The 15611-nt window shown below is 41.6% G+C and overlaps 1 long non-coding RNA gene across 4 annotated transcripts in view; it reads right to left on the bottom strand.

Annotated features, from left to right (window-relative positions):
* The window catches only part of LOC136840637 (uncharacterized), a 47367-nt gene that overhangs the window by 14241 nt on the left and 17515 nt on the right, over positions 1-15611 (bottom strand). For 2 of the 4 annotated variants that reach the window (XR_010853688.1, XR_010853686.1), the window contains exon 3: positions 11591-11645. The exons of the other annotated variants lie outside the window; for them this stretch is intronic. This is a non-coding gene — a long non-coding RNA (uncharacterized lncRNA). The remainder of the gene's footprint in view (positions 1-11590; positions 11646-15611) is intronic. 4 annotated transcript variants of the gene reach the window in all.

The raw sequence follows: 15611 nt of genomic DNA, 5'->3' as shown, positions 1-15611 counted from the left end.
AGAAAGTAAATCTTACGTAGCTTTTGTGCCAGAGTCAGAGAAATATCCTGACCAAGGACTCCGGAAACAAATGCTCAGAGATCTTCCGTAAGAGCTCCGCCTTCTGTCGACTGTAGTAGATTTTGACGTGAAGGAACATAACAAAGCCCTCTTCTTCAAAATCCCTGCAGTGAAAAGAGAAGTCATCTCATTTGCTCCATCCCTCAGAGCCTTATCCATACAGGCCATAATACTGGAAAGGTCTTCAATTCCTGTAGCCTGCATGGTTTCCATCTTCTTGGATAGAATTCCAACAGACCAGTCTAAAAACTGAACACTTCAAAAGACCTAAAAATTCCTTTAATGAGATGGTCTAGTTCTTCATAGACCACATCACCTTAGCTGAGTTAAGGGCATGTCTTCTAGAAGAGTCTACTAAACCAGAGAAGTCCCCCTGGGAGGAGGCAGGTACTCCCAGGCCAAGAGCTTCTCCAGTGTCATACCACATACCCGCCTTCGAAGCAAGCCTAGTTGGAGGAAACGAGAAGGAGGACTTTACTGCTTGCCTAACGCTCCTTGAAGCCAGTTATCAATCCTGGTCAGAGCCTTCTTAAATTCAGAAATGGAAAGCTTCATTTTAATAAAGGCTGACTGCTTCCTCGATTTCTTCCTGTTAAACTGGGACTGAGGAGAACGAGGAGCAGCAGGCTTAAACTCCTCACCATACAGCTCCAAAAGAGAGCGAGAAAGAACCTTATAGTCATCAGCCGCATTAGAAGGTTTATCTTCGTCTTCTGAAACGTCTTCCAAATCATGCATTCCTTCCAACTCTGTCTCTTTCTCTTCCCGCTGTATTGTACCGGGGAGGACGTGGAAACATCGCCAAAAAAAATCCTGGCGGCGAGAGTTGGTTACAATCCTGGCGGCGAGAGCTGGTTGCGTCCTGACAAACAGCCCTGAAGAATCCCGATGTCGAGAGCTGGATGCGTCCTGGTATCAAATATCTGGAAACAGTACGTCCTGGCGTCGAGCATTGGATACGCCCTGGCGCCGAGAATTGGAACCCTGGCGTCGAGAGGCGATTGCGAAACCTGGCGTCGAGGAAATCCACTGCGTTCTTTCCTCCTGGAGAACCAAGTCGTAATCTTGCTGAACAAAGGAAGAATGTTCCCTCCGAGAGGAAGAAAATTCCTGTCGTTTAAGGCGTTGAGAGGAGCAGAGTCGAGCCTCAAGAGAAGAACCCTGAGGTTTTTGCTTGGGGAAACGAAAAGATTCTTATGTTCCAGGCCAGAAGAGCGCCCCTACTGTTGACTCGAACGGGAGAGGGATCCAGTTCTCTCTTATCCCTAGGAGAAACTTCAGCAGGGGACTCCCCTCTAGATCTCTTCACTGGTAACTTGGAGTCCTATCTTCGTCTGACCGACTGCGGGGAGGACGACTAAAGGCCTGAACGAGAGAAGCCAATTGGCCTTGCATGACGGGTCATAAATGATTTAAAGCCCATATTCAGCAGCTGCATCATTACTGAGGATCCGAGGAGAAGGTTGTCGAGACAAGCTGGGAGCAGGAGAAGGATTCCTCGAGAATTCTCCGGAAGCAGAAAGAAGAGAACTCTCCCTCCTCCGAACAGCGAGAGGAGAGCATTCCTGCAAAAGGTCTTGACCTTTTTGCTGGAGAAAGCGTTTCGGTCGTCGTCAGAAGCAAAAATGCCAGGGAGCTCCACGCACCAAAGGGGAGAGCGAGTCCTGGGGTTGATCCTCTTGCTGCAACCATCTTCTTTTGGTCGGTCTCAAATCCTCAAACTGCCATCTACGTCTAGGAGAGGGGCTAGGAGAAGACGCAAGCTCTTCCGACACGGCCTTTCCTGTGGCGGTCATAAGCAGCCTGGGAAAAAGCAACAGGACTGCTTGAGGCGACGGCTGACCGAGGATACGTCCCATTCTCACCCCCATTACGATCGTCGACATACCTACCTTCTCCCTTGGTCCTGGGAGCTTGGTAGAGGTCTAGATCTAGGGGCATGACAGGGTCGATCAGTCGCCACCTCCACTGCACTAGCACAATCATTATCACAAACTTCACTTGTACTCTTACCTTTTTCAAGGCTTCAAGTTGATCCTTTAATTCTTTCATCTCAGCCTTCCATCCTTTTCACTGGCAACTGAGGGTCCATAACAGCAGATACAGTTCCTGTAGAAGGAGCACTGGTTACCACCTCTTGAGAAGGATCTACTGATAAGGGTGATTTAGGAATAGAAGGGTTAAAAGAAATGTCTAGGCTAACATCACTTCACAGACCTAGATTTAGATTTAGAACCCCTCCTTAACTTATCTATCTCTAATTTACGCACACAAGCGCATTTCCATCCATTTCTTTTCATCCAAATCCTCGCATTCTTTACATCTTTTATCCAAGGCACACTCAAAACCCCTGCACCCTAAACAAACAGTGTGAGGGTCCACCAAGCTTTCCATCAACCTAACCTTACATTCTTCATTCACACATACTCCAAAAAACTTAGGATCAGACATCTTATCCAAGAACAGTCAAAAGAATAAATCCAAACAAGCCACAAAAGCGATTGCCAATCCAAAGGTCAAAATATGTCACCAATAAAATGGTCCAACACAGCGACCTAGGGAAGCGAGCGAAAAAACCCGACGGAGAACCAACAACGATGTTGTCGGTCCAACCGGCAGACAATGATCTGAGGAACTGAAAACGGAATGATTCCAGCTACCACCCTATAAACTTTGTTAACCACCTATCGGACACCTACCATTAGCTGTTGCCTTTCTTTTGAAAAATCTGCCAACTTCGACAGGGATTAAGCTCTTATATATAACTGCCAGGTAAGTTCTATTCGTAAAAATACATTTTGTTATATACCCTGTATATGTACAATTAACCAGAACATTGTGCTGTTATCCCCAGTATAGGGCTGCAACATATATTATGGATCCAGCTTAGGTGTCAGCAACTGGAACATCACACCGTAAAAAGACCATATTTTTTATGAATACATTTGACATAGCGAGGAAAACCAAAATGTCGTTAACCAAGTCCGCTGGTAACCGGGGACTGCCTGTAATGCCTACAGTGCATTGCGTAAGGTGCACTGACAGCACTACCCTGTACAGGGATTGTTTGTGTTAGGTGCAGAGCTATTTAACTTGAAATAATTTTACTCCTCAGAAGGTTTTCTGCTCATACTTTGTTACATTATATAAACTGCCCAGTGGGTCATTCCCTACACCACGAAAACAATTTTAATCATCTTTGGCATTACTTTATTTAATATGTCATCAGTCTGTTTATTTTAATCCTTGAACATTACCCTTTTCTGCAATAAGAAGCCCCAAAATTTAGAGATGTTACTAATTTTTACCGAAATTCACTTGATCTTGCCATGCTTTTCTTTTGGTGACCGAGTGCCAACCTGTATGTGAAATGTGCCAGGTTTGCCAGAGGAAGAAGACACGAGGCAAATACCACTTCCACTTCCAGACATACCCCGCTTCCCTGTACCTCCAACAGTAGGAGGAGCATCACAGGCATGGCTAGGGTATGGCTAACATGGAGGGAGGGCGTTTGCACTTCCTCTGTCGCAAGGCGCAATCCTGAAAAAGGACAACTAAATTGGGCCCGTAAAGCAGCAAGTGTTGAGGAGGTCACCTCCATAAACTTTTCAAACGCAGCCTCACGACTAGCTAGATCAGCTTCTAATCTGCCAAACCTCATATCCTGAATAATATGGGAAGCTTTGAGAAGAGAAGAAACATTTGAAGGACAAGCATTACTAGAAAAACAGGGAGAACAGGAACAGCTGCTATTTGGAAGGTTGTGTAAAATGAGAAACTTACTCCAAACCTCACTTCCTGTCCTAGAGTTAGAAGAATCTTTTCTTTTTGTCTTTTCATATTCTTCTATGCTTCTCACATCTGCTTTTACTGTAAATAAATATTCATTATTTCACCTGACCCAACAATACACCGAACACAGCAATCGTTGAAAGAGCAATCCTTGTTCCTAAATTTAACACACTGGTTGTAACCATTGTAAACTGAAGAGTAAAGCCGGGTATTACACCCTCTTACCTTACAGACTCGAAATGACTTGCCTTTCTCCTCTTTGGATGACGTCCTACATAATGACAAAAATAAAAAAAGAAACGCCAAACCAAATTCGGATAATGATCAAATCAACGAAATCATGTAAACTCTCCAGTCCATCCACGCAGACTGACAACAGAGAAAAAACTGAATGAAAAACTATAGATGCTCATACCACCCAAAAGGAATTGGTCAATAGACGGCTCAAACTAAACTATCCAATTAATTTTTTTACTTTTTACACTATCATCCTCCCGCCTGATGCTGGAAATACAGCTATCATAATTGAGAGGTAAGATTCATTTAAAATATTAGAACTAAGAACTACAGGATTATTATAGTTCAACCAGTAATTTAAGACAGATTTAAAATGGCTCCGGTGACATGTTTTAGAATTCCGAAAGCATACCACACAAAGTACCTAAACTCATTAGTAGCTTTTACTCTAAAGCTATGGATGGGATTCTTCTCTCGAAATTAGGGCTGTTGTCTGTTCCAAATCTGCTGTTCAAATTAGGATGAGCAGCTCTTGTACTGCTTGAATTCCGTCACCCTTCAAGTTAGATGTACCATAATCATATTTGACAATCATTTTATGAAAGTATGGGGAGAATGGGGTGGAAAGTGTTAGGATGTCCTGGCTAATTTTGACCAAATTCATAAATCCCAGTGATACAAGTTTAAGATTGAAGTAGTCTCTCTCTGAAGTACTGTACACTAAACACAAGTGTCTACCAATCTAGAGGTTAGGAGCAGAGCATTTCAAGTACGTACTACAATTTTGAAGATATGACTGAAATAAACTGTCTTATTACATTTTAAGAATGGCTATTTGAGGCATTACACTTGAAAGCTCTAAGAAATCTTGCGAGTTTGTAATCAGCCTCAAAAGCAATTCTACAGACATTATTGGTTTACAGTTCATGAAGTAAAAAATTATACTGTTATGTATAGTTAAACTCCTCAGATACACTACTATTTTTTAAAAATCAAAACATGACATTTTTATAATAAAATAAAGTTTTATATATACTTACCAAGTCATTACATAGCTATTAGTTCACTTTACATGGCAGCTTGAATTCAAAATTTCGCAGGTAACACTTCGCACGTCTGTGTAGGTGACCAGTTCTACCCACTAGCGGGAATATTAGGAACAACTTTACCATATAACCTCAATCTGTTCATGCATGCCTTATGTCCTTCAGCGGGGAGGAGGGTGGGCTCCGATCATGTAATTACTTGGTAAGTCTATATAAACCTCTATTTTATTATAAAAATGTCATTTTTATACAAGTAACTAACCAATTAATTGCATAGCTGATCCCCACATTGATAAGAGGTAGGATACATGGGCATATTCTACTCCAAAAACACTATCTAATGAATTTGACAAATAGAAAAAACTGCTAGCATTGAAAACCAATGCTTGTCATTACCTATCGGTTAAGAGAGCTACTGGGATACTGTCTCTGGTAGGTACTCATCTTAACTCATAGTGGTGTGGCAGTGTAGCCAAGGGTCGCCTCCTACTTAGTGGGAACTTTGTTGTGAAGGAGGTACTCCGTTGCTAACAAAGCATGATAGGTGCTCGCTCTTGCCCTGGGCATAGCACCAAAATAAAAACCAGACAACATTGTCACCTACACTTGGATAAAACCACAACCCATCCACTGAGGGTGTTGGGTGCTTCAGGTACAATGTACCCCCTGGCTCCACAAAAAGCTCGACACCTTATTACAAGGTGAAGAGACATTAGGAAAAAACAATCCTATGCTTCCTTCTGTGATACCGTGCCAGTCACTAGAAATGGTCTCAAGGCACTAAAAGATTCAACAATGTTTAACTTTCTTTAAAAATAGTGAGACATGAAGAATGATTACACTCCCAGTAGTTCGAAGGCAGAATGGATGTACGAGGCATAAAATGTATGCAAGCTAAAGAGGTAGAGGCTACCATGACGTCTTTAGCTTTTCTTAAAAGAAGGCACACTGCTCTCTTAATTTTGAGTGTGTCCCAAGTTAGAAGTCCATGTTCTATGTTCTAGTCGGTGAATGAAACGGATCTTGCCATATCACCATACATAGAGGATGGTCCTCTGAAAAACTCCAAAAGGACAGAGACCTCCCTGTTCTCCCACAGACCTGGAGAGGGCTTGAATGCTCGGAGAATGATCTGGTGTCAGGCTATAGCTATTGCCAGAAGCGCTGAGCGCCAGTTCAGATAACAGCTTGGGACTGGTGGGCACTTGTGGGAGCTAGCAGGCACTCGTGGGAGCTAGCAGGCGCATCCGTGGGAGCTAGTGGGCATCCGTGGGAGCTAGCGGGCGCCCGTGGTAGCTAGCAGGCAGTCATGGGAGCTAGCGGGCGCCCATGAGAGCTAGCAGGTGCTCGCGGGCTAGTTTGTGGGAGCTGGCGCCAGGCGAGCTGGGAGCCAGACGAGCCAGAAGCTTGTGGCCCTGGAAGCTCCATAGCTGGCGCAAGACAGAAGCTGACGCCAGACTGTAGCTGTCACCCAGCAAACTAGATGACAGGGGAGCTAGATGATCGGGATCACCTGAAAAGAGAGAGAGAAGCGGAGGACAACTATACTTCCAGTAGGGCTATGTGGAATGGAAGTAGAGACGCGGAGGACAAATATAATTCCAGTAGGACTAAGTAGAATAGAAGCAAAGGACAAATGAGCCTGAAAGCTAAGGAGGAAGAGGCTGTTCTAATGTCCTTGACTTTCACTGAAAAGGCACAATGTTTCCTTAAGCATTCAAAAAATAAGCCCTTTCAGGATGTGATCTTAGTCTGATTCTGTTCAAGTAAAAACTCTTCTTCAGTCAATGATGTCAGTTAACTTCCTAAAGGAGAAGAGACAGATCTAGAGCTTGAAAAGATCCTTCTTATGGCTAAAAATCCCAGGGTAAAAGAGGAAAAAAGCATCTCCCTGTGAAAATACCTTCTCTAAATGATGACTTGGATCTCACTAGTGCATCCTACTCGAAGACAGAGGTCACTCGGAAGGGTGTCTTCTGTGTAAGGTTGCCAAGAAGAGGAATGCAGGGGATCAAACAAGGGACTCGTCATCATTCAGAATACATCCAGGCTCCAGAAAACCGGATTCCTTCCTCGCTAGGACTCATCAAGGACCAAATAAGGTCGTCAAAAGCTAGGCCCGTGTTTAAGCACTTAGTTAAGCATAGATCAGTACCCTTACTGATGGAGTACAAAAGATGTAGATCTCTTCAGGTACAGAAGGGGTATCCGAAAATGGGCCATAGGTGTCCCCCAGAAGAGGGGGTAGACACTGGCCACTTAGAATGGCAGATGGGCTAGAAGAATGACCTAAGCAACCACACTAGTTTAAGCAATAAGACAAGCAGAAAAGCCTTGTACTGGTGATTTCTGAAGCTTTGAAGGTTCCTTGAGGTGGCAAATAGGGACATAGATGGTCTGCCCAATAGACTCCACAGTTCCTGCCAGACCAGGGGATGTAAGGAAGTACCTGCTCTCAGTTCGTCTACAAGAACTTTAGACGACTTGAATGAAATTTAATCCGATCTGTTAACAGTTGAATGAAACTTCCAATCTTGATCTGTTAACAGTAGAAAGTTCTCTTGCTTGGAGAGAAAATGAGGGTTTTCTCCTCTACATACATACGCTTAGAAACGAAATCTCGCAAGAGAACTAGGTCCAGGTGTAAACTAAGGTCAAGAAACACTGAAGGGAGAAATGCTTACAGTTCTCTAACATATGTGAGAAGGATCCATCATCCGGGTCTGAACTCAGAAAGTTTGTCTAACTTGTGGGTTCCTAACCAAGATCCGAGGTGAAAAGCAAAAGACTAGGTCTGGGCTTGGAGGAAGAAGGGAGTTCAACCACTAATGTTCCATGAACAGCCACCATTGCAGGTCTGACTCATATGAAGTTTGTCTAACTTGACAACATCTTGAGACAACAGAGATTCTCAGAACAGTACACTCAACCACTAATGTTCCAAGAAAGACAAAAAAAGGGGCAATATTTGCGGACCATCTGAAACAAGCAGAGATTCTCGAGGCAGACGGAAATCCTGAAAATTCTGAGAGTTGAGACTGACATCCAAGAAACTGACTTGCAATGGAGACTGTGTTCTAAGAAAGAGGTGATACAGGTCTGTAGGCAAAAATAACAGGGCTGATTGCGACTGTGTCACTCTCACAGTAGAAAAGGAGCACCAGAGTTCTCTTTTCTTGAAATTCCAGAAAAAGAGTGGAAAGCTCTAAAACCCCTCTCAACTGTCCTTGTCCGTACAGGACATGACTAAGACAATCCGAGGCGATGTCTCTCAGTAAACACTTGGGAGTCTTCTATCTTCTTAGCCTGTGCTCCTGCTGCTAGTCAAGAAAAAACCTTTTACTTCAAAATCTTGACAAGATCTCCGACAAGGTCGTCTTGTTCTGTCGAAGCACCAGAGGGAGCTAAGTCCAAAGACACTTGTCTTGCTCCCTTTTCAACAAAAGTGAAATTCCCAACTCCCTGAGAGACTTCTTGGAGGACGAAGAAAAAATGCCAAAGGAGGGAGATTCCTTCAATAAGCTCAAAATTTGGGACACGAAAGTCCGTCTGCAAAGGACAGGACTCTGAGACACTAACTGTCAATAAAAAGGGAGCAATGTCGACTCGTCTTGAACGCTAGGCAAAGGTGGGACCGACTGAAGGGAGCCAAAATGTTGTTGAGCGGCCTGTATGGTGCTTAGAGTCGGGAGTCTGATACTGAAGAGTTGGTGCCTTGATCAGAGACTGATGCCGGCCACTTTAAAAGCCGGAACCAGCCATTCAATCGGAGACTGGAGCTCAAGAAAGAACAACAGTGTTCTTAGCAAAGACGGGCGCCAGGTACTAAAGAGGAATTGACACACAAACTAGAAGGCTGGCGCCGTGCGCATGAGAGCAGATGATAGGAGCTCTGAAGGTTGGCGCCAGGTACTAAAAAGAGCACTGAGCACCTGGGAACTGGTGTCAGGCATCCAGGAATAGGCACTCAGAGAACAGGAACTGGCCCCAGACACTAGTAGGAGTGCCAAGTGCTCAGAAAGACATCAATTCCATGAGAGATGATAACACTAGACATCTATCAAGACACCTTTCCTGTGGCTATCTAACACTACACATCCTTCAAGATGCCTTTCCAGTGGCTGTTTGCTGATACGTGGGAATGTACGACAGGTCCCTTGGACTTCCAGTATGCCTCCTCCCAGGTTTAGGGGATTCTGACACGGACCTTCGTCTAGGAGAGTCAGCAGGACGAGCAACCACCTCCTCTACTACACTCCCACCACGACGCCTTTTCAGTGGCTGTCTGTCGATACCTGGGACTGTGCAACAGGTTCGACAGAGGGGGCAACTGCCCGGGGACTTCCCACCAGCCTCCAGTGGACTTTCAGTACGACTCCTCCCAGGTCTAGGGGAATATGACAGTGACTTAGGTCTAGGAGAACTAGTGGGCTGGATAATCACCTCCACTGCAAAACACTCACTTGCAAGGTTAATTTTCTGTTAACCCAGACACAAGACTGGCGATGGTATGGGAAAGGAAGCTAAGGAGCCAGGTGCAGAAGCCAGTGGATAAACAGTTAATGCTTGTAGAAGGAGAGAAAAAGGGTATGTCAGCTTTGTACATGCCTGGCTGACTACTACAGTTGGCCCCCGTGGGCACACTTGGGAATTTGGGCACTTATGGGCTCCTTGGCTGCACAAAGCAGTAGTTGGCGCCAGATGATAGGAGTCATCCGTGGGCACTCGGGTGCTTTTGGGAGCCTTTGGCTGCTCAGAGCATGAGCTGGCACTAGACGGTGGGCCTGGCGTCAGGCTGAAATGGGCGCCAGTGGCTGGTGCTGGTTACTGGAAGTGTGGAACGTGCACAGTCTGCGCATCAACCTAGATGCATGTTATCCTTGCACAGGAGAAACGAGAAACTTCTCAGAAAAAAAGGTACAATTTCATAAATGTACTGAGGAAGCGAGTACTTTACACAAATACTGGGCCTGATTCTTGGCCAATGAAAAGTGTTATAACTTGTTAATTGTCAACACTTATCTACAGTAGGTCTCGCAGCACTTCCGAAGTGTTTGCAGGGCCTCCAATATCAAAATAAAAAGTTTATTCATCAGATGTATTACCCTGAGCATGCATCATCACACTACATGTTCCACATTTACTGTGTGATATTCCATATCACACACTGATAAACAAAAAAATTTAAAGTTTGTTTGAAAGACTTCAAAATCCTCAAACTGCCTCAGCTCAAGAGGAAGCTTGCTATAAAATCTATGAGCTGCAAAATAAGCACCCTTCTCTCCTTACTATTTTCTGCCCTTACACTTTCAATTCTCTGCAAGGGAAAATGTGGGGGTTAAGATTATTTACTGACGGCTAGCAAGTCTACTAGGTTCGGTAAACACACATAAAATACAAATCTTTGGCCTAAAGGAATGACAAAACACCCAACAATTAATTTTAAGGCAATTATACAACGACGGCTTGCGAACAGTCTACGGCCTGTAACCCCACTGATGTAAAAATTTGGACTAAAGGAATGGCGTAAGATGCAAGAATTACTTTTAGGGCAAATTTATTGGTTGCTCGCAAATAACTTAGGCAAAAGAAAAAAGTTTGCTTGGGTTAGCCTAACAGAACGGCGAAACATTCAAGAATTACGTTAAGGCAAATAATCGGCGGCTAGTGAGTGCCTATACCCGGAAAACACCATTTGAAAATTAATATTAAGGCAAAATTATACTGAAGGCTTGCAAGTAATCTGCGTAAGATGCAAGAATTACATTTGAGGGCAAAAGTACATCAGCAGCACGCAAGTAGCCAAGGCAAGAAAAGTTTTGCCTGGCTTATCCTAAAAGAACGATGAACCATTAAAGAATTACTTTTAATGCAATTATATCGGCAGCTTGCGATTGTCTAAGCTGGGAAAACACCGTTCGAAAATTAATTTTAGGCAAAATTATACCAAAAGCTTGCAAGTAATCTAGACCCAGTAAACAAAACAGAATACAAAAGATTTAGCCTAAAGGAATGGTGTAACACATACGAGGATTACTTATTATCGGTGGCTCAAAAACTTAGATGTAAACAAAAGACTTTTAGACAAAAGTTTTAATAATAAATCAATAGCAAAAACAAAGAAAAAACTCATCCTGAGATTTCATGAAGGTTACTAATACGTGTTCCAGTGGATGGGTACACCACCAAAATCCAGATATATATCAGAAAAATAATTAATACAGCTGCCGCCGTGCTCGTTGTTCACCCAAGCACGGCAGGAACAGATTGAGGTTATCTGCTAAAGTTGTTCCTAATATTCCCACTAGTGGGCGAACTGGTCACCTACGCAGACATGCGAAGTGTTACCTGCAAAATTTTGAATTCAAGCTGCTGTGTAAAGTGAACTAATAGCTATGTAATTACTTGGTAAGTTAGTTACAGTATATAAAATTTGAATTTCTGAGTAGCCTTACCTTCACTTTCAGATAAGGGAAGGGAACATATTTCATCACCAATTCAGTTTTTAGTCTGAAATAAAGAGGCTATCCTTCAATATTTCCATATTTTTTCCAAATTTTTATAAGATTTGGATGCTATACTAAGTATGTGGAAAACTCTTTACTCCTAACCACATATACTACCATACTATTTTTCATCATTTGTATAAAAAATCAATCTGAAACATCTGATCATGATTATTTTAATCTAAATCATATGCCATTAAGGCTGATGAAGTTCACCTAATAATACCCACACTGACGTTGATATACATACCCTTATTAACAGAGTCGTTATTTCACACTGTAAATCACATATAAATACACTATAATGATCTTGAACTAATAAGTTGAAATAAATCCTCCAAGTTTCATAAACATACAATCCTTTCAGTTATTTTTCCAAATATCTAACCAAACCTTAACAACACTTACATTCCATAGATATAATTTGGCTTTAAATTTTGACTATAATGTTCATTATGAATACTGTACCCTTATTCACATAAGGTGCCAGCCTCTCATTACATCTAAACTGAAAATAATCAGATACCTAAGACGACTACAGGACATGTAACCTACCTATTTTCAAGATACCACAGAACTAAAATTCTTAGTCTTTTAAACACAATCTTCTCTACAAAGCTTCATCAGGCTTCTTCTTCTCTTATAAGTGTCTTCCCAGTGCAAAATGTATCATATATCAACACTGTGAATATTAAAGAGAACTAAGGATCCACTGACTTTCCATGTCAACTTTAAAACCAAAACAGCCCAGTAATGGATAAGAAACAAAGTAAATCCTGTTTGAACCAATGTCTTATTGCCACAACACATCAGCCAAAGTAAGTCATCAAACTTCAGAACATGAAATAAAAAGCTTCCTGAGCTTTTACCTTGAAAGGCAGGAAATAACTGTCTCTTGTGACATTACAAAGTCTTGACAGGGCAGAGTTCACTGCAGGCTGAACCTTCAAGTATAGTAATACAGTACTTTTGAATATTCTCGCCTAAGTGTCTGTTTTAGATCTTTAGAAAAACGGGTTAAATACAGAAGAAGGGACCTACCATTCACTTAGGAACAGGGCCAACCAAGATCATTTTCCTTACCATTACCAGTAACAAGTATAACCAGGAACCTGAAATTTATCTTGACCTACCAGCAAATACCATACGAAAACCTCTCTAAAGACACTGCAAACAAAATTGTTAGCAAAACCTGCTCACAAATTATACATCAGTCAGCATACATAATTTGCTTGAAGCTACAGTTAGCTAAAAATTTAAACTGGAATGATACCAGACCCAAGATATTTCAGAATCTTCAGTGCCCTCATGTGTGGATACAAGCTCTAAAGGAAAGACCATTCCTCTTTCACACCATTTCAAGAAGGGTCAGTGCAATTACAAGCCTTCTCAGTGTCTGAGATTTTATGCTGCAAAAAGCAGCTTATTTCGTTGGGTTGGTAATATCCCAACTTCAATCAAAATGGGTATCAACCTATTAATAGGCATTTTCCTCAACAATCTGTGGGTTATTCAGTGCTCTCCATGTTAACTTAGTTATGAACAGAAATGTGGTAGGTACACATCATCAGAGGGAACCTATGGTATTGATGAGAAACAATCAAGTTGAAAGGACAGGTAGAGGCGATGAAATTGGCCATATTGGTCACAGGTGGACTGACTGGGACGATGTTAATGTAACCACTGGTGTTGAGGACACAAGCTGGTTACTGACCGACCACGAAGAACAATATTATTAAATGTAATTATTTGTGCAAGCATATTCTTGGCTAGTTAGCCAACTTGACTAGAAAGACGATGTTAAATTTCAATTTCTGTAGAAGCAACTCCTTTGTTGGTCAGACATCCTTATTAGGTCAAGAGAGTCAAAAGAGCCTTCAGAGTGGGACGCACAGTTTTGAGAATTATTTGAGGATAAATAACTCTGTTAAGGTGCGCCTTCTTCCTAAAAGAAACAAACCGAGCTCTCATCCTGCCTCAAGATGCCAGATGGCGACCTTAAGCCATCAGCATATGAGTTTAACATTGTAGAACCTTCTGCTGACAGCCACAAGTACTGCTCCATTTATCTGGGCAACTGGATAAAAAGGACTAGGAGGAAGCTGAACTGGAACAACTTAAGCATAAGATTGATCAGGGATCATTTTTACTGTTCTCCACATTCAGTGAATTTATGGAACTCAGTCGAAAGACAAATAACTCGCCCGGAAATTAGAATCTCACTAAAAAAATTTCTTGCGCCCACTTATCAGTTGGCCTATCTATTATGCAAAACAAACTTTTCTTGAATATAAATGAGAAATTTTGAATTTTAATTAAAATTTAGGTTTTAAATTTGAATTCATGGGTTTAAAATTTTCAAGTCATATCTCATTTCACTTTAAATCTTGCTTGTTAGGAACTAATTGACCTCGAAATAGCAATAAGGAGTTTCATCCTTCAGATGCTCACAAGTACAATGGTACACATGCGTGCAAACTATAGTGCAAAATGGCTCAAGAAATCTTTACTCAACCAAGTTTAATATCGCAGTTATTATATGTGGACTAACAGTTCAAGATGAAAAAATATACGAGAGACAGACCTCCACTAATTCAAAAGGATGTTCCTTTCTAGATACCATAAATAACACTAACATACCACAACACCCTTTACTGTAGCTGATTTATCCACAATGAAAAATTATGACAAACTGGACACAGTTTGTCCTTGGGTAGAAATTAAACTACAACCCTTCCTGCACATTGCCGGAAGTCAAAATTTTACTTTTAAATGTCAGAGATGGCACTGTTAGTCTGTGAATTTTGGCCTTTGAAAGAAGTCCATTTATAAATAAATCAGCACAACATACAAGGCATGGCTTTTTCAGTGCAACCTGTAATCTCATTCAGCCAATACTTCCTTTTACAAAAATTCATTTGGATATCTCATGATCTCAGAGAGCATGACATTGTCCATTTAATGTTACAACATTTCTAAAACTTATCTGGGAAATTGCAGATCTAATAGAGCAAATATAGAGTTTAGGCCAAAGGACAAGCACTGGGACCTATGAAGTTATTCAGCACTGAAACGGAAATTGACAGTAAAAAGGTCTGAAAGGCATAACAGGAGGAAAACGTTGCAGTTGCACTATGAAGCAATTAACAGGAGAAGGTGGAAAGTAATATGGAAGAAAGAGAATGTGAGCGGATGTACAGTAAAAGGAATGAAAGGGCTTACAGCTAGGGGCCAAAGGGATACTGCAAAGAACCTTAAGTAATAACTACAGTGCACCGCATGAGGTGCACTGACGGCACTACACCCCTAAAAGAAACTGCAGATCTATGGTGAGCAAATTACTGAAATAGAGTTCATGTAAATTTATGATGTTACTTAGTGATTTCGGTCCTCATTGTCTGATCAGATATCCCCACTTTCTAAAGTTTTCTCGTTTGTAAAACTAAGCAACTCCCGACCTTAAAGATATTACAATAGGAAGAAATTAATACTGATATAATAGGTGTACTGTATACTACTAATAAACAAACATATCTAATATTATGAAGTAATAATCAGCATTATGTATTAAACAGCCTTTACAATTAAAAGGACAGCTTTTACTCATGTCTGATAAATCTAAGCACTTTTGGTGGGCCTGATGTTTTTGCTTCACAAAACACCACAACAAGTGACATGATAATGTGTTTTCTTCAAGTTATCAAAGTAGATCAAAAATAGAAATTTTTGTTATAAAATGACATTTTTATTCTAAAATAATGTTTAACACATACTTACCTGTTAGTTACATATAGCTTTAGTCTTTGACGCCACGGCAAAATTTCAAAACGCATTGCAGCGCCAGTCCGAATATCGGGTGATCGCCTTACCTGCCCTCTGTCGGGTACTAGAACTATTCCAACATGCTTCAGAATAATTTGCCTACCTGTCCCCGTGGGGGAGGGTGGGTTTCGATATGTAACTAATAGGT

Source organism: Macrobrachium rosenbergii, chromosome 8 (assembly GCF_040412425.1).
Source record: "Macrobrachium rosenbergii isolate ZJJX-2024 chromosome 8, ASM4041242v1, whole genome shotgun sequence".
Classification (NCBI taxonomy): Eukaryota; Metazoa; Arthropoda; class Malacostraca; order Decapoda; family Palaemonidae; genus Macrobrachium; species Macrobrachium rosenbergii.
Note: the sequence above shows the minus strand (reverse complement) of the source record. Positions and strands in the feature narration are given on the sequence as shown.